Source organism: Pleurodeles waltl, chromosome 2_2 (genome assembly GCF_031143425.1).
Source record: "Pleurodeles waltl isolate 20211129_DDA chromosome 2_2, aPleWal1.hap1.20221129, whole genome shotgun sequence".
Classification (NCBI taxonomy): domain Eukaryota; kingdom Metazoa; phylum Chordata; class Amphibia; order Caudata; family Salamandridae; genus Pleurodeles; species Pleurodeles waltl.
The window spans coordinates 410,879,848-410,903,088 of record NC_090439.1 but is presented as its reverse complement, the minus strand read 5'-3'; positions in this window follow the sequence as shown (position 1 = coordinate 410,903,088).

Below are 23,241 nucleotides of genomic sequence, written 5' to 3'. Positions count from 1 at the left end.
GAGGGCATCCACGGTGGCTTGGCGACCCTACAGAGATTGTTTCAGGCTCTGGCCTCTTCAATGACGGCAATCAGTGTCCCTGTTTCACGCATCCCCCTCCAAGTACCACTACCTGGTCCCAGTCTCCTCACTCCACCCCATCCCATGCACATATTATGATAAGAATTCACCCAAAACAACACATAAGACTTGTACAGACAGACACAGGCAGCACACTTCAGTCCACAAGCACTCACACAGCGAACACACAGATGAACACACAACATCATCCACTGCCTCCACTGTGTCCCCTTTCTCCTCCTCCCTCAGTCACATACTCACTCACACCTGCATGCACTGCATCAACAGTCCCAGAACCTGCCACCTGTACAGCCTTGCCCACAGTCACCACAACAGCAGACTCGCAGACATGCACCCCACACACCACATGCGCAGTCACCACCACCACCACCACCTCATGCAGCACACCCACCTCACTTGCAGACACCACCACAACATCCATCCACATGTCCTTTTTGTCCTCCCTACACTGTCTGCCCCCTCCAGAGACACACACGCGCTCACACTCAGACTCCCAACAGCCATCCACCTCACACACGTACACTGTCCATGCACCTGCACCCAAGTCCAGCACACCTCCTCCTCCTACAACCAATCCCACTACCTCCACTCCCATCCTTCCTCCCACATCCTGCCTCATTGGCCCTAAAAAGCTTTTCCTTGCCTGCCTTGACCTCTTCTGTCTCCCTCTCCCCCATCCAGCCCATAAGAGGAAGGTCCCACCACCCTAGTACATCAAGCGCCCAGTCTGGCACAGCTCCACCCCCAAAGTCTCCAGCTGCCACTAAGGGGCACATGAGTCCAACGCGGGCCCCCCATACCAAGGACATTCCTCCTTTCCTAAAATGGAGGGCTAAAGTGCCACCTCATCCCAAACAGACTGACAAGACCATGGGGCTACCTCCAAAACCTAGATCCAAGGAGGCCTCACCCAAAGCCCAGGAAAAGGAAGCCCCAAACAAATCCAAGGCCAAGTAGGCCACACCCGTATCCCTGGCCAAGGAGGTCCTACCAAAATCCCAGGCCAAGGAGGCGACACCAAAATCCAAGGCCAAGGAGACCCCACCAAACCCCAAGGCCAAGGAGGCCACACCCACATCCCAGGCCAAGGAGGCCACACCAAAATCGCAGGCAAAGGAGGCCACACCAAAGTCCAAGACCAAGGAGGGCCCACACAAATCCATGCCCAAGGAGGCCCCACTCTAAACCATGGCCAATAAGGCCCCACTCAAAACTGTGCCTAAGGAGCTCCATCCAGAACCAGATGCTAAGGAGCACCATCCTGAACCAGAGGCCAAGAAGCAGCATCCCGAACCAGAGGCCATGGAGCAGCATCCCGAACCAGAGGCCATGGAGCAGCATCCCGAACCAGAGGCCATGGAGCAGCATCCCGAACCAGAGGCCAAGGAGCACCATCCAAAACCAGAGGCCATGGAGCAGCATCCCGAGCCAGAGGCCAAGGAGCACCATCAATAACTAGTCGGCAGACAGCCCCCTCCAGAACCAGTGGGCAGGCAGCCCTCTCCAGAACCAGTTGGCCAGCAGCCCCCTCCAGAATCAGTGAGCGGGAAGCCCCCTCCAGAACCAGTGGGCAGGAAGCCCGCTCCAGAACCAGTGGGCAGAAATTCACTCTCCAGAACCAGTGGGCATGCAGCCCCCTTCAGAACCAGTGGGCAGGAAGCCCCCTCCCAACTAGTGCCTCCCGCTCCCAGCCCCCCTACCCCCTGAGGTACCTGCCCATTTCCAACATGATTTCCCAGAACAGTGGAGTCCCGTTGTTGTCAGGAGTCAGGTTAGGGCTTGGACTTTGCCCTGTGGGCATTTGTGACTTTGTACTAGCCTTTAGGCCTGCATGTATTTATTTCTGCAGTTGTGTATGTTTTTGAATTTTACATATTCATACAACACGAATACAGTGATTGTAACTGTGTATGTGTCCTGGGTTTCTTTACTCCAGGGTTCTGTTACTGTTTTTTTCCTCTGCATCTGGTTCTGGGTGTGTGGTGTGTGTATGGTGAGTGTTGTGCGTGTGTGTGTGTGTCACGCTACCCACCTCCCTCCCTTGTGTACTAGGAGGCTATACTCCCCATCATTGTCTTTGTTAGCGTTGGTGCTTCAGGATGGCCATGGTGTGGTACAGCATCAGGAAGACTTGCAGTTCAGGTTCCATGGCGACCGCGGACTCCTCTGTGTCCCTGGAGGTAAGTATCTCCTTTTATATGATGTGTTTCCGCCAGGCTTTTGGTGGCGTTGGTACCGCCCCAGAAATCCTGGCGGTGTGCTATGTCATAGTATGGTGGGCGGATCCTTGTCTTCCGCCTGCCTGTAGGTGGCTACCACCGTGTTCGGTGTTCATATTACCCTGGCAGTTGGTGTGGTACATTGGCTGTCTATGGGAAGGCTCACCACCATTGTCATTATTTGGCGGTCTTATCGCCAGCCTGTTGGCCGCCACATTCACTCTGGTGGACAGAAAACCACCAGGGTCATTACGACCACCTAAGTCTCTGAAATGGAAGTAAAAAATAGTCAGCAGGGCAAGGCAGCAGGCTGTGGCAGAGGAGGGCTCCATATCATTAGATAGCCACTAGTAAAGGTCTTGGTGAAGCCATAGACCTTTAGAAGGAAAGCTCCAAATGGGAGGAATTTGAATTTCAGGCACAAAAAAGTATTTTTGTGTCTTTGCCTGTTGAAGATTTCTACCTTCTGACTCTCATGACTGCCCGAGGCCAAAGACATTGGAGGTGCTTAAAACTACAAAGGGCAGTCCTGGATCCCCAGCAAGCTCTGACACCTCACCTCTGGGGACAACCACAGAGGAGCTCAATTTGGGAGTGACACAAGAGATACAGGAGCTTGAGGCCATTCAGTCCATGGCTGTGGATCAGTCCAATGAGAGGACATAGGGGGTCATTCTGACCCTGGCGGTCTAAGACCGCCAGGGCCACGAATGACGGAAGCACCGCCAACAGGCTGGCGGTGCTTCCTAGCCCATTCTGACCGCGGCGTACCGCCGCGGTCAGAAAACCCGGGGCCGGCGGTTTCCCGCCGATTAAGCCCCGTCTGGGCTAATCCGCCATGGCAGCGCTATGGGGATTCTGACCCCCTTCCCGCCAGCCTGTTTCTGGCGGTTCTCACCGCCAGGAAGAGGCTGGCGGGAACGGGTGTCTTGGGGCCCCTGGGGGCCCCTGCACTGCCCATGCCATTGACATGGGCAGTGCAGGGGCCCCCTAACAGGGCCTTTGCCGGCTTTTCACTGTCTGCCTAGCAGACAGTGAAAAGCGCGACGGGTGCAACTGCACCCGTCGCACGGCCGCAACACCGCCGGCTCCATTCGGAGCCAGCTTCTGTGTTGCAGCCCTCCTTCCCGCTGGGACGGCGGGCGCTAACATAGTTAGCGCCCGCAGGCCCAGCGGGAAGGTCAGAATGCCGGCAGCCAGAGTCGGAATGACCACCATAGACTGTTAAAGGGAGTGCTAGGCCCTAATGCATAATCCTCTTTGGCACATAATGGCATTAGGAAGCAGGAGCGGCTTCTGCTCTTACCTGAGCCACTTCTGTAAGATTTAGGAACTCTCATGAGAGTTGGGAACTCTTGTGAAAATTGGAGCTCTTTTGGGGTGCAGTTTCCTATATAAGGCCATACCCATCTGACTCATGTAGCTATTATTCAAAACTTACCTGTTGGTGTGGTTGGGTCCTAGAGTGTTCCTGCTTCTTTAGATATCTCAACTCCAGCAGCCTTCTCTTCTCTCTTTGCCTCAGACCTGAGCATCCAGCAGCCCCCAGATGCTTTGAGCTTCAATCTTTGTCCTACCTGAAACTAAAAAATAGTAAGAGAAAAGGACAACACCATTCCATTCTTTGTATATACTAGTAACACACAAGTGTGTTGTACAGTAAACAAACTTACAGTCCTTGGGAGGACTCTCCCTTGCATCTCTTCACTTGTGCCAGACTTAGAACTACCTTAACCATGCAACTGAGACATGCTCTTCTGAGTTCTGCAAAAGACATAAGTTAAAAGAAAAGATTTAAACATTGCAAGAAACATTCAAACGTTGTAAGTGACTCCAAAGCTAAGCAATGCAATGTGCATTAGCTTTGCCCCCTTTGACTATTAGCAAATAGCAAGAAAGGAAAATACTATTACCCCTAAATCCACAGGAGTTGTGGGATTACAATGAATGGCAGGAATTCCTGACTTCAGAACCTCAACCCTCTGACACTTTAATCCAAATATGCTGTTTGATAGGAAAGGGAGGTGTAGTAACTCATGTAGTAAGATGAACCAGGACATCAGAAAAACCTTATTCTTTTCTATCTAGGGATTCCCACTCCCTTACTTACTGGCTCGTGGGAAAGAAGGATTCAAGAGATAAGACCAGTCATTATTAAATTCTGAAGTGGGGTTAGTTGATTGAGGGGAAATACAAAACACTCTAATGTTGAACCCTTACAGCTCATCAGATGCTTTCTCTGAATGACATGAAGCCTCATCTGATGCTGAGAGCAGCACATACGAAGGGTACAAAGCCACCAGACCAATACAAGACAACACAGAGGCAGTCTTTGTTTCTTCTTGCAATCCCATTCCCTCACCCCCCCCCCAATGTCTGACAGATTCTCAAATCATCTATTGGTGTTAGGTTCAGTTAAACCAGGGGTAGAGTTGAGAGCTATCCCGGTGACCTAATCATTTCTCAATGAGTTTTTACACCATAAAGGTTAGTGCTTAGAAACATGATACAGACATAGCGCCTGATTTACATTTTGGAGGTTGGACCGCCCAGCCACATCGATAGTGGACACAAAATGACCATCAACCCAACTATGTGCTGCCCACCGTACGTGGATGTTACAATTTTGCAAGTGGATTGAATGGTGATGGATTGTTGATGGAGGGAGATAGTGGCGGATCCCAATGGATTTCATACAATGGCAGGGGCTATGGAAGAGAGGTATGGAACACACAGACACACACACTGCCCCTTAGCCATGCGTGTAACCCTGCACCACATGCTACACAATGGATCATATTCCCACAATAACCCATTGCCATTCCAACACAACACAAACTGTACATGCCAAAAACCCATATTGACTTACATCAATGCCACAACACACACACCATTTACACGGCAGCCACAAACAACACAACCACAACAACCAACACAACTACACAGTCAGCTATACAAACACAATCACACACAAGCACAACTACTCAGAGCATAACAGTGACCACCAAAAACAACACTCACCTGAATGTGTCCCACAGCAACAAACCATACACAACAACATTGGTCTCACATGCAAGTGATACACATACAGACACAACCTCACTACCCACCCCAGCTCCCTCATCTCAAACAGCTACTCAACAAACACAAACACACACACATACATGCATACAGACACACATACACAACAGACATCACAAACCTACCCACAATGGTCCCCTTGAAATGTGCACAAATGCACACCATTATCCTGTGTGAAGGACACAAATGGGCACCGTCATTGTGATGCCAGCAATCATTTTGCAATGAATGATGACACCACAATCACAGTTGTGTATGTGTGCGATATGTATGTGATGCCAGTTTGTCTCAAGCCTTGTATAACACCATTGTGTTCCCCACATAGGCATGTCTCAGTAATTTAAAAACAATGCCTGTGACATGTACATGTCTGCAGAGGACCTGACCTCCCATGCAGCGCCCACGCAATGTAACTTGGCAATGTCGTGTCTCTACTTTCGAGACCCATGATGGGAGGGGGGAGCAGCGATGGCAGGTGTTGTCCAGCCGTGTCCAGTCGAAGACGAGGATGGAATGTGGAAAAAGGTGAGTTTTCCACCATTTTCCCCCAATCCACCATCTCAAACATGGAGGCCATACCGCCATTTTTTTCTTGGTGGTAAGGCTCATCCAGTTTTGCAAGACGGTAAGGGTCTCTGGGGTTAAGCCGTCAGCCACTTTTCCCTATTGTGCCACAGAGGCGAATTGTCTTTCTTGGAGGAGATGGCAGTTTGAATGAAGGCTTTCGTCTATGGGATTGCCAACATCTAAATACTATTGGCAGACCATTGCAGCAGCAGCCAGGTTTTCAGTCGAAAAGTTGACTGCTGGACCTTTACCATCAATGTTTATATCAAACCCTTACTCACATTTTTGGAGCCTAAATTCTACCAGTTGGGCCAGGCAATAAACTGTAGCCAAAGAGGGCTCCTCAAGGCCTAATAACTTCTCTGCAAGGTGCTTCTGCATTATAATACTTGCTGCAGAAAAGCTCAAATCACAAACAACCTGAATCTTTGGCCAAGTGGAAGCACACCTTTGTTGAACTGGCTTGGCAGGTTCATCCTAGTCCTTCAGAGGTCTTTGGAGCCAAAATATTTCTAAGTCTCAGGTTTTAGGAAAAGTCAGGAATAATCCATATTGACATCATCCAAGGGTCCAGGACCTTGGGGACAGTACTTGTGAGTCAGGAAGCACTCCAGCAGAGGCCCACAGCAGGTTCTAGGTCAGGTCCAGTTGGAACTGGTCAGCTAAGTAGTTGCAGAACCGGCCTTTATAGCTTGTTGTGTTCAAGAAGCTTTAACAGGATGTCAGCCTTATTAACCTTGGAGTCTACTTCTTTATCCTGGGTACAAGAGAGAGAGCTGGTTCATTTGTCATGGCTCTTCTCAGGTCACAGACAGCTGGTCCAGCTCTCTTCAGTTCTTCCTCAGGTCTAGAAAGTGCTCCAAGGAGGTCAGTGTGTGTGCCACATTTATGTCTGGCACCAGTCTGTGGGTAGAGATTACACTTGGCCCCTCCCTAACCAATATCATAAAAGTTCACAATAGCAACCCTGCTCATTTTGCAGTACTTCTTGTGTACCCTATTGCAAGCAATCCCAGGATGTCCCAACCTGTCTAAATCTAACATAGTGAAACCCTTCTCTTCTTGTGCAGAGTCTGTGTTCCCATCCCAGAGTTGTGGCAAGTAAAATGAGCAACCCCTCCTCTATGATCACTTTAAACTAGGTTTGAGGGTAGTTCCTCTTCCACTGGGATTGGTGCCTGCATTCCAGGGTGAACACAAAATGGCCTAATCCAGTTTGTGACAGTGTAGGCTACTCTTAAGGTAAGCAAGTTCCTGGGCACAGCCCAGGTGGTTGTACTGCCAGAGGAAGATAATACTTCTCCACCCAAGTCCTTTGTCTCAGCTCTGGTAGCAAATTCACAGCTCATCAAGGTGGCTTATTGGCTCATACAAATTGTATTCCAGTGGATTTAGGTAGGGCAAAGCCAATTTCCAAAAAGTACCCTTTCCAAAATATTTGTTACAAACCTGACTTAAAGAATGAATTGTAGTTGTAATGAATATTTCAAAACAAAATGTCTAAAACTAAAATCTGTAACTGTATCATAATGCTTTCTTATGGAACAGCCAACCCTGCTACAGTGAAAATAGCTTTTGGGACATTCTTACTTTCAGGACATGTTTGACATTAAACTTTTACACGCACTTTTAAAAATTATACACCCTGCCTTATAGGCAGTAAGAGCTCTATAGGGGGGCTTTAATAATATTTTAAAAGGAAAGTTTAGGTCTGTCAAAGGGGATATTTAGACATGTTGGATATGTAGTCTTTAAATTACACAGCCAGGCTACACATAGCAGTAATTTAGTGATGTGTTCACTATCACTATAGTGAATGGCACATTGTGTGCTGCAGTCCACTTGTGACATTTAACTTTTAGGCCCTATGTACACTTTTGTACCATAGACACAGGACTTATATGTAAGTTAAGTAAGTCAAGCAGGGGTATGAAAATGTCATCATGTTGAATGGGGGAGTACTGGCACTTTACCACTGGTTATCAGATGTAAAGTGCATAGAGTTTTACAACCAATACAAACAGTCAAGGCAAAAACCTGGGGATAAACCACACACAAGATGATCATTTCCAACACTGCCAAATTCTAAAAAACTATATAATTGCTTTAGATTATAGCAGCGGTTCCCAAACTGTGCACAGCGGCACCCGAGTGCACCGTCAAGAGTAGCCAGGGGTGCCGCAAGAAGATGCACACCATTAGCTCATTCCTGCATCTGCTTAAAGTAGTTGTGTGTGCATGTCTCGCGTACAGGGCCTCATCAGGGGTTGAGAGCTCTATATATAAATGTAATTTAAACACTTAAAAGTCTGATCCTCTAAGTGCTAATTGACCTACTTGATCACCTTAATAACAGATTACTGTGCATTGGTCATGTGAAATGGTCATGGCTGGTGTTCTCTTAGCAGCACTTTAGCGACTCATATGGTTAGGCATGCATGGCATATCAAAAAATAAGCCTGTCCACGGTACAACTAAGAGAGCATTTTTAGGGATGTTATCAATGAGGACGTTCTCTATTCGTATAAATGCAGGACATGTGTGCGGTGCTCATTCATAGCTTCTTCGCGTTCACATCACAGGTTGCCCCATTCATCTCCTTTCCACAGTTAAACACAGAAGGCAAAATTCCCATACGCTTCACCTCTGTGTGAAAATATACCTCTTTTCAGCTCAAGACGCTCTCACTGGATATCAATATTGTATGTATTAACTGCATTGCTCTCTTACAGGGGCTGCTACCTCATTACACAAAGAAACAATGAAAACATGCCTCTGAAAACATGTCTCTGTGTCTGTGCCTGTGTTCAGTCTCATCTGGAGTGTGGGTTAAATTTGCTGATATTTGGTGAAAACTAAGGGACTGTCTGGCAATATCAGGGTGCAAGGTAACCCTACCCAACATGCACACAGTGTCCCATAATATGGTATGCCCCCTAGTAACACCCCTACCCTCCTCCAAACAAACATCAATCTGACACAAAGCACCTAGAAAATATATGTAAAAATGTACAGTAACCTTTATTCCGGCATGTGGAATGAGTTAAAGGCCACTTCGCCATCTCACCAGCACATAAAGAACACACTCTCCCTTCTGAAACACCATGCTGGACACACAGTGCAATGTTTCACCCCAGCTCTGCATGTGTGCACATCACATTTTAAATACTGTTCACTCCCTAATCCTCTCTTGTGTAGCAATAGAGCTTCCTGACAGCATCACTCCCGTAGTACTCCTCCAATGTGCATGCACATCCAAAGCCGATTTGCTTCCACTGTGCACCAAACAAAGCGGCAGCATCACACTCCTGGCTTCTAGAGCGACCTCCTCTCTGCTCATTGGCATATACACTGAGCACTAATATGCACACTCTCTCTCTTGGTCCCATCTCTCTGGACAATGTTACAACTCAGCAAATAATTGGATGAAAACTGAGGAGCAGGGTTTGCCTCTCAGGACTCAGAACGTAGGGTGATTTTATCTTGTGAGAAATGGGGTCTCAAGTTGCCAGAGGTGATGACGCAGAAAAAGAGGGTCCAACATATATTCATGCATATCATGTAATCAAAAGCATATAATGTAGTGTGATTTTAGTAAAGAAAATAATGTACGAGGGAAATTGTGCCCTCAGGGTAGTTCGCCATCATTATAAACGAGCTTTATTAATCATGAAGAATTGAAAATGTAGTAATCCGTCATAATTGCAAATGTATGCCATGATTTCTTATTTGAAACTGTTTTGCTTAGCTTAAATTTAGTAGAGGCTTTGGCCTAGTTGCCTGGTCTCAAATTCTAACTGCGTGGCTTTTCCTTGAACTAATGAAACATATATTCTTGCTTGAAGTTGTATATTTCCAGCAGAGATGACTAATACACTTATCTCCAGGGTTTCGTACTAGGCCGGTTTCATCCCCTTTGATACAAGGTCAGTCTCTGCAGGTGCGGACAATGAATGTACAGATAGTAAAATAATTGGCAACCCATGTTACAACTTGTGTTCCAAGGCTCCAAGGACAGTGTATGCATAAATGAGCGCTAGTAAAAAGACAATTTTCATTGGACAATTTGAAGCCAACCTATGAACCCTCCAATTGAAGATCCTTCAGAATTTGGAATGTTTCTTACTTAAACCCACTGGACAAAGAGAAGTCAGCCATTTTCCTTGATGCCAATTTGAAGCCAGATGCCAGACTCCATTTTGGACAACACCCTGATGCCCTTTTCTCTATCTGAGAGAAAGAGACTTTAAGAATTCTCACCCTAGAGACTTTAACTTTGATTTGCCCCGTCTTGCCCATGAAGTAACTTTGCCCCATTTTCCTTGCCGCTGCAAGGAAGCTTGCCCTTAACTTTGCCCCCTTTGAAATCGGCCCCATGCTGATCGAACTGGTACCTGAGGGACGAAGACTTTTCTTGAATGCTGATTGTATTTGGTAAATATGAAAGGATAATTGTATTATGCATTGTGTTTTTTTTCCTTTTAGTTACCAACTGCTATTTTGATAGGGTCCAAGCTAGAACTTTTCCAAATTTGTGTTGACTAAATTTGTTTTGCATGAAGTCCCTCCTGCCAATGCTAATTAGAGGTTAGTTGAGGTATTCATTCGATGCACCATGCTAATTTGAAATCTCGTTATGCTGACCAATGTATGAAATTAGTCAAATACAGTTAGTCATATTAGTGACTTGCATTGCCATAACTGAGTGTACCATTATTCAGATTTTGCGTAGATTGCGTTTTTTTCATCGTTATGGACAGCCAGTAATGTTCATATACATATATCATTTGCTTTTGAGACTTATATACATCGTGCCAGCTTTGTTAATATAGGGAAATAAATTCACTAACTTTTAATAAACTGGTGTGGTTATTCATGACTGAAAGGTCATGGTGCGCCAAAATATCGATTGTTATTGATTTCTGATGTGTAATTTTGGTCTATTAATTGAGTATTGATTGCCGATTACAATAGTTATTGATTATTGATCTAAGTGACCCGACTATTCCAGGATGAGGAGAGCCCGACTCGGCTAAAAGATTCACCGACCTCCAACGTGTCCAGGGACAGGTAATTTATAAGGGTTGGACGTGTTATCAGTAGATGGTAGCAGAGGATGGTTTCGCCCTTTGGGACCCCATCCGAACAATAGACGGAGTTAAGTTAGAATTTTCTTTGATAAAACAAGTTGGAGAGATGATGATGCCCTAAGTTCCCAATGACTTTCCCGGAATCTCGGAGCTTGCGAATGAAGGACATGGAGGTGTGAGAATGGTTTCGGCGTTTCTAGTGACGGTATGAGAGAAGTTAGGGTTTTGCACTTGCACAGCTTATTGCCGCAGATTAATTGAGAAGTTTGTAAGGATTTTATGGGGTTATTAGAGGAGTGTTACTCCAAAAGTATGACAGTAGGGAAGTCGTCGAACTTCACGTGTGTGTAGCGCTTTGTGCAGAAAAATTGTCCACGTGGTTGTTGATGTTGAGACGGGCCCTGCGAGGTCAAGAGACTCCGGAGTATGTTGAAAAGTGTATGAGACACTTGTTTGATGTTGTGATCTGGTCGGTTTAATAGGTTGACCGGGCGTGGTCAACAAGTCGGTATGAATTTTGAGGAATGAAAGAAAATCTTCGACTTTGAGATTTGACGAATTCTAAAGTGCACTAGAATAGCTCATTGATCAGTTGAGAGTAAAGTTTGCGGGTCAAATTTTGCTTGCGAAAGCGGGAAACCGAGAAAGATGGAATAACTGCAGAGGCTAGTGAAAAATCTCTAATGTTTCTGAAGCGATTGTATTACCCTCCCTGTAGTAAACCGACAGATCTGTTTTATTCTTTTGGTTAGTGCTCACGTTATATTGCAGAAATGAGTTTGTGAATGAAGTCGAATGAAAGAGGACAAGCCGCAGGACTTTGTCAGCCGCAGTGTGTGAGTGTGACGTCACTAGGAGCCGCGCTGGGATAGGTCGGTTGGTGAGAAGGGTCGCGCACGGATTGGACACAGTCCGTGAAACGCAATTGGAAGTGGAAAGGCAAGCGAAGAGTATTCCGGGAATTAAAGTCACTTATTGATTACACATTTTAGAAAAATAAAAGACGGAAAGATGACATTTTTCAAAGCATTTAAGAGTGCCATGAGGGGAGATGTTTATATTAAAGCAAATGTAGGAGAAGAAACACCGCCCAAGGGTACACCAGCTTACATCGTTATTGAAGAAAGGGGCGTAGCACCATGTCTTTGGCTAAAGCAATGGTGCAAATTAACCGAGAAGCATGGAAGTGTAGCGTTCCCTATCCACCGGTCGTTTAATCTAAGGGTTTTAGAGAATCTAAGATTTGCGTTGTATGACATGAAAGTACCTCCAAGACCAGCACAGTTTGAGGCACTAGCAAGTGGGCAGCTAATAGCTAGAAACCAACAACAAAAGAAATTTGAGACAAGAATAACAAAAGTAGAAAAGACACTAGCGGATGCTAGATGGGACAGCACACAAAAGGTTTGGAGATCGTATGTATTGCAGGGGATTAAATTGTTCCCAGCAATTACTGATGAAGCGGAAACAGAAGGAAGGAAAGCTACCTATAAGACAAATAGGAGTCAGTCAGAGATAGAGAGAACAACAGACACTCAAAAAGGTCAGACGAGTCAGACGATGAGGAGTTCATTATACAATTGCTGAATGATCGCCCGCCACCATATGTGGAAAGCGAAAAAGGCTCAAGCATTAGTACTGCCCCTCCAGAACCAATACAGGGTAATGTAACACCAAATTTGAGAATATCTCAGAGGCCGAGCATCTCCGACATGCCTTTCTCACCACAAATACCACAGATTCAGAGAATATACCCAGACGTGCCTAAATTGAAACCGGCTGATAATTATCAGCCACAGGTTCAAAGGCATTTCTGTGATGGGCATAACATGGAAATGACTTCTGATTCAATGGCGCAGGTGGGACAAAACTATCAAAGACCGACATTGATTCAAGCCGAATCAACACAGTTTTTGATGCCTCAAAAGCAGGCAGAAGAAGTGCCAAAGTATACTCGAGTAACAGAGAACCAGTTAGGTATGCCAGCAATGATGAACCATAATGTGGGGATTAACATGCCACAGAATTCAGGGAACAGACAGATACCAGACACGATATCTCTGCCTATCACTGTAGGTCCACCAGTAACCCTGTACATACAGGCAAATTCAAGCACATGCGACCAAGGGTTAATGATACAGAGTGGGACAGGGAGAAGATGCATAGAAACCACTCCAGAAACAACTCCAATAGCGGCACTGCCAAATGGATCTGGGTCCTTGTCGGAATTTAGTCCAATTCCGATTTGTGCTCCGTCAACCGTGGTAAGGTCACATCCACCACTATTAGTACCGTTAACCTCAGAGACTGAAACATTACAGAAACCATCAGTAGCAGTTGATGTAACTGCTACACTGATGGGACTGAACGCGCAACAGTTAACACAATGGTTCAACAGCCTGAACTCCCCACAGAGTACACCCAGCGGGAAGGGAGAAGAATACCTGAATAAAATAAGATTGGGTATGGAGGCAGATGAACTGGTAGAGGGAACAATGGTCTTGAACAGATTAGAATCATACACAGAGGAAGAGCTAAGATACATGTGCCCCAGGATTACAAGAGAAGTAAGCAGCATACATAAGAAGTTACAAGAAATTGCAGACAGAAATGAGATCGATATAGGTAAGACTAAACACTTGAGCAGAAGTAACAGGCTAGACTTTGAGACAAAAGACTTTGAACACATGAGATCCGCAGGGATGAAAACACACCTTAAAGAGATACTGCAGATCGTACAGGTCTGGAGATGTTTAGACAAGTGGGAAAGCAGGTGGGTTAAGAAAAAGGACAAAAACAAAGAAAATACCCCAGAGCGGAATGAGAAAGCACAACAGAATGACGACCTGATAACCATGTTACCAATGAGAGAGACAGCAGGGGGAAAACTTGTACATGTACCATGGCACAGGTGCGATATTCAATCCTTTACGGATGATTTCCCTAAATTAAGAGAAAAACCGATTGAGTGGTATCAACAAACAGATAGATTTGTGAAACTCGCAAAATGTCTCTGGGAAGACCTAAATACATTATTTGAAATTGTGGTTCCGGCAGATTTGTGGGAAGATTGTAAAAGGGCTGTAGGTTGGCCGACGAGTGAGCCAGAGAGAGATAGGGACACAGGTGCCCCATCACCTATGGTAACGAGTTTGTACCACAAGGTGATCGAGCACTTGAAAACCAAGGTTGGGTCGAAAAATGTGGATTGGCAGAGGATTGACAGAACAGCCCAAGAAGTTAAAGAATCTATACATGCGTACTATGAGAGATTGTTGAAAGCGTTTAAAAATTACAGTGGCACGGAAACGATTGAGGCAAAGGACATGCTCCATTTTGTGTTCAGATTTGTGGAAGGGTTGAGACCCGAAATCAGCCAGATGATTAAAATGCATTTGATTTGTTGGCAGTCAAAATCGATCGATGAAGTATTGAATTATGCAAAATACTGCAGTGATGAGATTGAGACAAAGCAGAAAAGGTTGAAAGAAAAGGTGATGGTGATGCAGCTTAGAGCAGCTCAGACAGGTTTGCAAGGTTTGCAAGGTTTTCAACAACAGATGCCGCAGCAGCAGCAGCAGGGAAATGCTATGTTTCAGCCGCAGATGAGAGGCAGAGGCCGAGGAGGTTTTGTGAATAATGGTCCTGACTTAAATACTGTTATGATTCCAAATGGTATACAGGCAATGAAGAAGGTGATGCCATGTCACACGTGCGGAATATTCGGGCATTGGAAACGGGAGTGCCCAGTGATGGTGCAGGAAGGTGCAGGTCAGCAAAACTATGATGTCAATGCATTTCAGAATATGAGAGGACTAAAATTGAGAGGTCCAAATCCAAATTTTCAAAACAATATAAACCAGATGCAGGGTTTACAACCCATGCAATCGCAACAGGTGCAAATGCCCTGTGTGCAAATGGCACAATTGCAGCCAATGCAACAGCAGTTTCCTACGGTACCTAATCAGCAAATGCAAATACCCTTAGCACCAATGAATCAGCAGCAAGCAATGCTTCCTCAACAGGTCACGGGTCAAGGAATGAATCAAAGTGACACAGTACAACAATTCCCATTACATAGTGAGAATGGAATAAACGATGCATGGGAGAGTGAAAGTTCAGATGAGGAGGGAAATTGTATGGTTGCAGCATCTTTGGAAGTTGATCAAAAGGGTCCGTATGTGGAGGGAAGAGTTATGGGTCAGCGCGTTTCATTCTTGGTTGACACAGGAGCTACACGTTCCACTGTTAGGAGCATTGAAGTACCAAATTTGCCACTTTCAGGGAGAACAGTTCAAGTAGTGGGAGTAGCAAATAGGGACCTGACGAACCCAATCACAGATCCAGTTCAAGTCAGAATTGGTAACTATCAAGGGTCACATAAATTTGTGGTGTGTTACTCAAGCCCGATATCGCTATTAGGGAGAGACTTATTGTGCAAATTGGGGTGTTCGATTATGTGTTCAAACGATGGAATTAAAATTCAGACAAACAGTGATGGGGAATAAGAGGACAGTGTAGGAGGGGACAAAGTGGAAACTGTCGATGAAGAGTATCCCCTGATTACTCTTTATCCAATGATCACTGAAGCAGACATTCCTGCTGAGTTACAGGAAACAGTCAGAAAGGAAGTGTGGGATATGACAGGGAAAGAAGTAGGATTGGTCAAAGGAGTGGAACCAGTGAAAGTAACTGTAAAACCCAATGTAATCTTTCCCCAGACCCCACAGTACCATATGGCACAAGACACCCTCATGAAAGTCGCCCAACTCATTGATGAGTTTGTAAAACAGGGAGTACTGAAAGAAGTGTTAAGCAGTCCATGCAACTCACCAATTATGGGACTGATAAAACCGAGTGGAAAGGTCCGGATTGTTCAGGATTTGAGGAAAATAAATAACATAATAATCAAATGTTGTCCCGTAGTACCAAATCCAGCTGTGATAATGTTTAAACTTCCCTGTGATGCTGTGTGGTTCTCAGTTATCGACTTATCACATGCATTCTTTTCTGTGCCTCTTCATGAGGACAGCCAATGTCTCTTTTGTTTCAAATTCCTAGACAGAGTCTACTGTTGGTGTCGAATTCCTCAAGGGTTTTCGGAGTCACCATCAATTTTCAATCAAATTCTAAAGAAAGATTTGGAATCATTGGAGTTACCATTCGAGTCAACCTTAGTACAGTACATTGACGATTTACTGATCGCATCCAAGACAGAAAGTGACTGTACAGCTGATACTATTGCCCTATTGAACCATTTGGGAAGGAACGGACACAAGGAGTCCCCTTCAAAATTACAGTTCTGCCAGAAGAAAGTGAAATACTTGGGTCACCAAATAGAGAAAGGGTCACGAAGAATTATGAAGGAAAGAATAACAAGTGTACTCCAAATGAGTTCCCCAAGGACGAGGAGAGAGGTGAGGAAGTTTTTGGGAATGGTGAGCTACTGTCGCCAATGGATTCCCAATTTCTCGACCCTAGCTAAACCTTTATTGAAACTGACCCAGAAGGATGTGCTGGATGAAATAGAGCTGAAAGGAGATGAGATGGATGCCTTTATTGAATTGAAAGAATGCATGTGCAGGGCTCCAGCTTTAGGTATGCCCGATTACACAAAGCCTTTCACATTGTTTTGTCATGAACGTGATGCATGTTCCTTGTCTGTCTTGACTCAAGCCCATGGTGGCGTAAACAGACCAGTAGCATATTTTTCAGCTACTTTGGATCCGGTCGCAGCAGCACTGCCAGGGTGCTTGCGTGCCGTAGCTGCAGTTGGTATCAGCCTAACTCAAAGTGAAGGAATAGTGATGGGACACCCTTTAACAGTCATGGTCCCTCACTCAGTCGAGATACTTTTGACACGTTCCCCAACACAGCACATGACTGGTGCCCGACTCACAAGGTATGAAACAATAATTCTGGGATCACCTAACGTGCAGCTGAAATGGTGCACTACGTTGAATCCAGCAACCTTGTTTCCCAGTGAAAATGCCGAAATTGAGAACGCTGAAGACATCGAGCACGACTGTCTTCAGGTGACTGAATTTTGCACCAAACCAAGACCTGATATCAAAGATACCCGATTGGAAGAAAATGATCAAGTTATTTTTGTTGATGGTTCATGTTTGAGAGACGCACTGGGAATATTGAAAGCGGGATATGCTGTATGTACGGTAACAGGTGTTCTGGAAGCATCTTGGCTTCAAGGAGTTTACTCTGCACAAGTAGCGGAATTGTTAGCCCTTACTAGAGCTTGCCAACTTTCCGCATTAATGAAAGTTACCATTTACACTGACAGCCAGTACGGATTCGGAATAGTGCATGACTTTGGACAATTGTGGTCACAGAGAGGCTTCATGACCTCTTCAGGATCGCCAGTGAAAAATGGTGAAAGAATAAGAGAATTTTTACATGCCATCCAATTACCAGGAGAGTAGCAGTGGTAAAATGCAGTGCACACTCGAAGGGACAAGACTATGGCGGTCATTCTGACCGCGGCGGTCGGCGGTCGCCGCCCGCCAAGCGGTTCCCGCCGAAAGACCGCGGCGGCCATTCCGGCCTTCCCGCTGGGCCAGCGGGCAACTGCCAGAAGACCGCCGGCCGGCCCAGCAGGACAGCCCCTTCAACAATGAAGCCGGCTCGGAATGGAGCCGGCGGAGTTGAAGGGGTGCGACGGGTGCAGTGGCACCCGTCGCGATTTTCACTGTCTGCACAGCAGACAGTGAAAATCTTTGAGGGGCCCTGTTAGGGGGCCCCTGCACTGCCCATGCCAGTGGCATGCGCAGTGCAGGGGCCCCCAGGGGCCCCACGGCACCCATTCCCGCCATCCTGGTTCTGGCGGTGGACACCGCCAGAAACAGGCTGGCGGGAAGGCGCTCGGAATCCCCATGGCGGTGCTGCAAGCAGCGCCGCCATGGCGGGTTCCCTGGGCCAGCGGGAAACCGGCGGGAAACCGCCGGCTCCCCTTTTCCGACCGCAGCTTTACCGCCGCGGTCAGAATCGCCCAGGAAGCACCGCCAGCCTGTTGGCGGTGCTTCCGCCGCACTCCGCCATGGCGGTCATGGACCGCCAAGATCAGAATGACCCCCTATGTTTCTCTGGGAAATGGATATGCGGATCAAGTCGCAAGGTTTTGCGCATTGAACTGTATATTGCTCAGGGATGAGTGGAACTTGATAAATGAGCCAAAACTTGAACCACGCGAAATCTTTGCTCTAAAGGTTGTAGATACAATGGATGAATTGAAGTCCTTACAGAATGATGTCAGTGAGGATGAGAAACTCTCATGGACCACATCGCAATGCGTAAAGAGACTAGATGAGTTAAGGGTTTCAAGTGAAGGAAAATTCGTTCTGCCAAACAGTCTTTTGACGCAGTTAGCCAGATTCTATCATGGACAAGCCCATCTTGGGAGGGATGCCATGATTAGACTATTTAAAACTGATTGGTTTAACCCCAAATTCCGTCAAGTTGCTGAGGCAGTTTGCCATTGTTGCGTCATTTGCCGATGAACAGATGAACGCAGGGAAGGGAACCGTAGTAAATTTGAGCCACATTGGAAGAGCAGGGGGTCCATTCAGCAGTATGCAAATGGACTTTATTGAGATGCCTGTGCATGGAGGCTTGAAGTATGTGTTGGTGGTTGTGTGCATTTTTAGTCACTGGATTGAAGCATACCCTACACGTAGAAATGACAGTCTCACAGTTGCAAAACTACTCTTGAGAGAGCTAATACCACGTTTCGGATTCCCGATCTCCTTAGAATCAGATAGGGGAAGTCACTTCAATAACGAAGTAATAAAATTACTTTGTACAGCGCTGAACATTGAGCAAAAGTTACATTGTAGCTACCGCCCTGAAGCATCAGGACTAGTGGAGAAAATAAATGGCACATTGAAATCAAGGATGGCGAAAATATGTGCATCAACAAATTTAAAATGGCCTGACGCATTGCCCTTGGTGCTAATGTCAATGAGAAACACCCCTGACAGAAAGACTGGACTGTCCCCGCACGAGATCCTCATGGGCAGAGCCATAAGACTTCCAGCAGTTCCTGCAAATGCTCTTTTGAATATTACAGATGATATGTTGTTAGACTACTGCAAAGGTCTAGCTGATGTGGTCCGCTCTTTCTCTCACCAGGTGGAGGCAACCATCTTGCCACCGATCCAAGGTCCAGGACACGCCCTGAAAGCAGGTGACTGGGTCGTGATAAAGAAGCATGTGAGGAAGTCGTGTTTGGAACCCCGGTGGAAAGGACCTTTTCAAGTGATTCTGACAACTACCACCGCTGTGAAGTGTGCGGGAGTTCCCAACTGGATTCACGCCAGTCACATGAAGAGGGTGACGTGCCCCACGGATGAGGAAGTCGAAGCCCTGAAATCACCAGTGTCTGATAATAAAGTGCCAAGCGCCGAGACAGAGCGAAGAGGAACTAGAAGCGAACAGGTAGAAATAGAGGAAGGAGAAATATTTTCTGAGGACGAAGCAACTGATTAATTTGGGGAAGACCAAGGAGGAGCCTCAGAAAGTGACGAAGGTCCTGAAAGTGACAAAAAGCCTGAAACAGCTGAAGGTAGCAAAGAGCCTGAGGCAGGTAACAGTGAGAAAGAGCTCAAGACAAGTGAAGGAGCAGGAGAGCCTGATCAGAGGAGGGCTTTCCCAGAAGTAGACGATACAGGAAAAGAAAAACAAAACCTGATTGACTTCCCAGAAGGAGAAGACAAGACAGGACAGAACGAAGCTGTGCAAACTCCTTCAGAAGAGGTTGCAGGTCCATCAAGTGGACACAGTGCAAAAAGAAGACAAAGCATATCGCCAGTAAAATTAAGAATCAGAGAAACATAAAACGACAGTGAAGGGCCAAAGGTGAAAGAGAAAAAAAAGGAAGTGTCTGTCGCAATAGCAGCACCAAGTGAAGAGAAGGACTTGGCCAAGGAAGAAAGCACCAGCGAGAGAGAATCAAAGAGAGATGCAAAATTGAAAAGAAAAAGGATACAGAGCAAAAGATATTCTGGTCCGGAGTGGGCATACTTGGGCCACTAACGATTGGTCAGACGAGTTCATATCCCTCAGTCTCGAGAACGAAGAGGCAGAACTTCACTTTGGCACTTGAGGAGTAAAACTCCATGAACTTTACCGAATAGAGACATTGATAATCTGATTGACTTTTCAACTGGCTAAGACATTGCTAACTTGATTGACTTTAATCCCGATTTTGAGACAACGCTGCTAACCGATAAGAGACTAAGCTGCTACAAGAAAACTGTGTGAACATTGAACTCGTTCAGCTTTGTATATATCTGCAAATCCTCTTTGATAAAGTGTCTTCAACTTTCTGATTCTATATAGATCATGACAGGCTACACTACACAGGGACGTAAGATGAAGTGTTGTAAATACATGTGTATAGGTCTAATAACTGCATGTGTACTAATCATTGTATCAATAGTTCTTGGAATGCATGGTAAGAATGAGAGTGAAACGAATGATGCTTCTACTTCCAAACCTACTGTTATTACTGAACTAACAGCCCTGAAGAGACTCGAACAAGACGAGAGACATTTGCATGATAAGAAGGAACTTTCGTCTAACGTTTTCTATCGCTTGTTGAGTGAGTATGTTGAGACGATGGATGCGAAAGATTGTTATATGTGCACACAAATACCTACCTCAGTAGTGGAAGGGGTGACGTATCATAGCATGCCTCTTACGTATGGAATTACATGTAGTATAATAATGTCCAGATTTTATGGTCAACAGTACATTCATTACTTTTACTCTAATTATGATGTTACATTTGCATATGTCCCCATAATCGAGTACCTGAGTAAAATAGCTAGAGATTATTATTTCAAGTTAATGAGAGACTTCTTTGAGCCGTTGTCACCTTTTCACACAGCTCACGCACATAGAGAGAACCTTACATGCTTGCTTTCACCGGTAGAGATACATTTCTTAGACCGCACTGACGATAGGAGTAAAGAAATGAAGGAGGAATTAAAAAGGGAATTACATAAAAGGACATCTGTAGATAACTATGCTTTTGCCGCAATAAAAACACAAGGGAAAATAGCTTTAGATACATTGCACGTAGGGAGATTCTGTATACATAGACATAAATCATATTATGACACAGTTTTTGTGGGAACGAGTGAATGCAAACATACGTTTTTGTTTCAACCTAAGTGGACGTTCATGCTGAATGGACAAGACCCAGTTATTCCTGGGATATATTATATTTGTGGACTTAACGCCTATTATCGTCTTCCTAAAGGATGGTATCGGAGATGTTATTTGGGAATAATGTTCCCAGAGATTTACCAACTGGACGACTTAAAGAAATTTCCAAAGCTGTCTGAATCACATCATGTTCAGAAAAGGGAGACAGCTTCTGGTGTGGTAGGAGATATATTTGGAGCTTTGATTCCTTCAGTGGGAGTCATATTGAATTCAATCAAAATACAAAAGTTGTCTACTATTGTGGATAACATGCTGACAAAATTTTCAGGAGCTATAATCCGGATGGACGCTGAACTCGCTGCAGAAAGAGCTATGACTCTTCAAAATCGGCTTGCCTTAGACATTCTTTTAGCAAAGGATGGCGGCGTTTGCAAAATGCTTGGTACACGTCACTGTTGTACATATATACCAGACAGCAGTGGAAAAATTAGAACGATGCTTACAAATTTAACTAATGAAAGTATAGATTTGAAGGAATTGAAAGAACCAGGAGTCTGGGAGAAAGTTGGAAAAAGATTTGCTTCTGTGGGAAATTGGCTCAGCAACATTTGCCACGGATTGTTACTAAAAATAGTGAAGGGAATATTAATAATATTAATTTGTTTATTAGGCTCTTGGGGAATATGGAAAGCTATCAAAATATTGAAAACAAGGCGCAAAAGAAAAAGAGAAGAAAAAGAACAAGCAAAAATGGTAGAAATATATAGAGAAAAATCTAAAGGGATTAAAAGAAAAAGGAAATTGACTGAAGTGCCAAATTACTATACAGAATTTTAATGGAATAAAATTTGTGGGTAGATTTGATGTGATGACATAATTAGTCATCAGAGGAGGGATTGATGACGCAGAAAAAGAGGGTCCAACATATATTCATACATATCATGTAATCAAAACCATATAATGTAGTGTGATTTTAGTAAAGAAAATAATGTACGAAGAAATTGTGCCCTCGGGGTAGTTCGACATCATTATAAACGAGCTTTATTAACCATGAAGAATTGAAAATGTAGTAATCCGTCATAATTGCAAATGTATGCCATAATTTCTTATTTGAAACTGTTTTGCTTAGCTTAAATTTAGTAGAGGCTTTGGCCTAGTTGCCTGGTCTCAAATTCTAACTGCGTGGCTTTTCCTTGAACTAATGAAACATATATTCTTGCTTGAAGTTGTATTTTTCCAGCAGAGATGACTAATACACTTATCTCCAAGGTTTCGTACTAGGCCGGTTTCATCCCCTTTGATACAAGGTCAGTCTCTGCAGGTGCGGACAATGAAGGTACAGATAGTAAAATAATTGGCAACCCATGTTACAACTTGTGTTCCAAGGCTCCAAGGACAGTGTATGCATAAATGAGCGCTAGTAAAAAGACAATTTTCATTGGACAATTTGAAGCCAACCTATGAACCCTCCAATGGAAGACCCTGCAGAATTTGGAATGTTTCTTATTTAAACCCTCTGGACAAAGAGAAGTCAGCCATTTTCCTTGATGCCAATTTGAAGCCAGATGCCAGACTCCATTTTGGACGACACCCTGATGCCCTTTTCTCTATCTGAGAGAAAGAGACTTTATGAATTCTGACCCTAGAGACTTTAACTTTGATTTGCCCCGTCTTGCCCATGAAGTAACTTTGCCCCATCTTCCTTGCCGCTGCAAGGAAGCTTGCCCTTAACTTTGCCCCCTTTGAAACCTGCCCCATGCTGATCGAACCGGTACCTGAGGGACAAAGACTTTTCTTGAATGCTGATTGTATTTGGTAAATATGAAAGGATAATTGTATTATGCATTGTGTTTTTTTTTCCTTTTAGGTACCAACTGCTATTTTGATAGGGTCCAAGCTAGAACTTTTCCAAATTTGTGTTGACTAAATTCATTTTGCATTAAGTCCCACATGCCAATGCTAATTAGAGGTTAGTTGAGGTATTCATTCGATGCACCATGCTGACCAATGTATGAAATTAG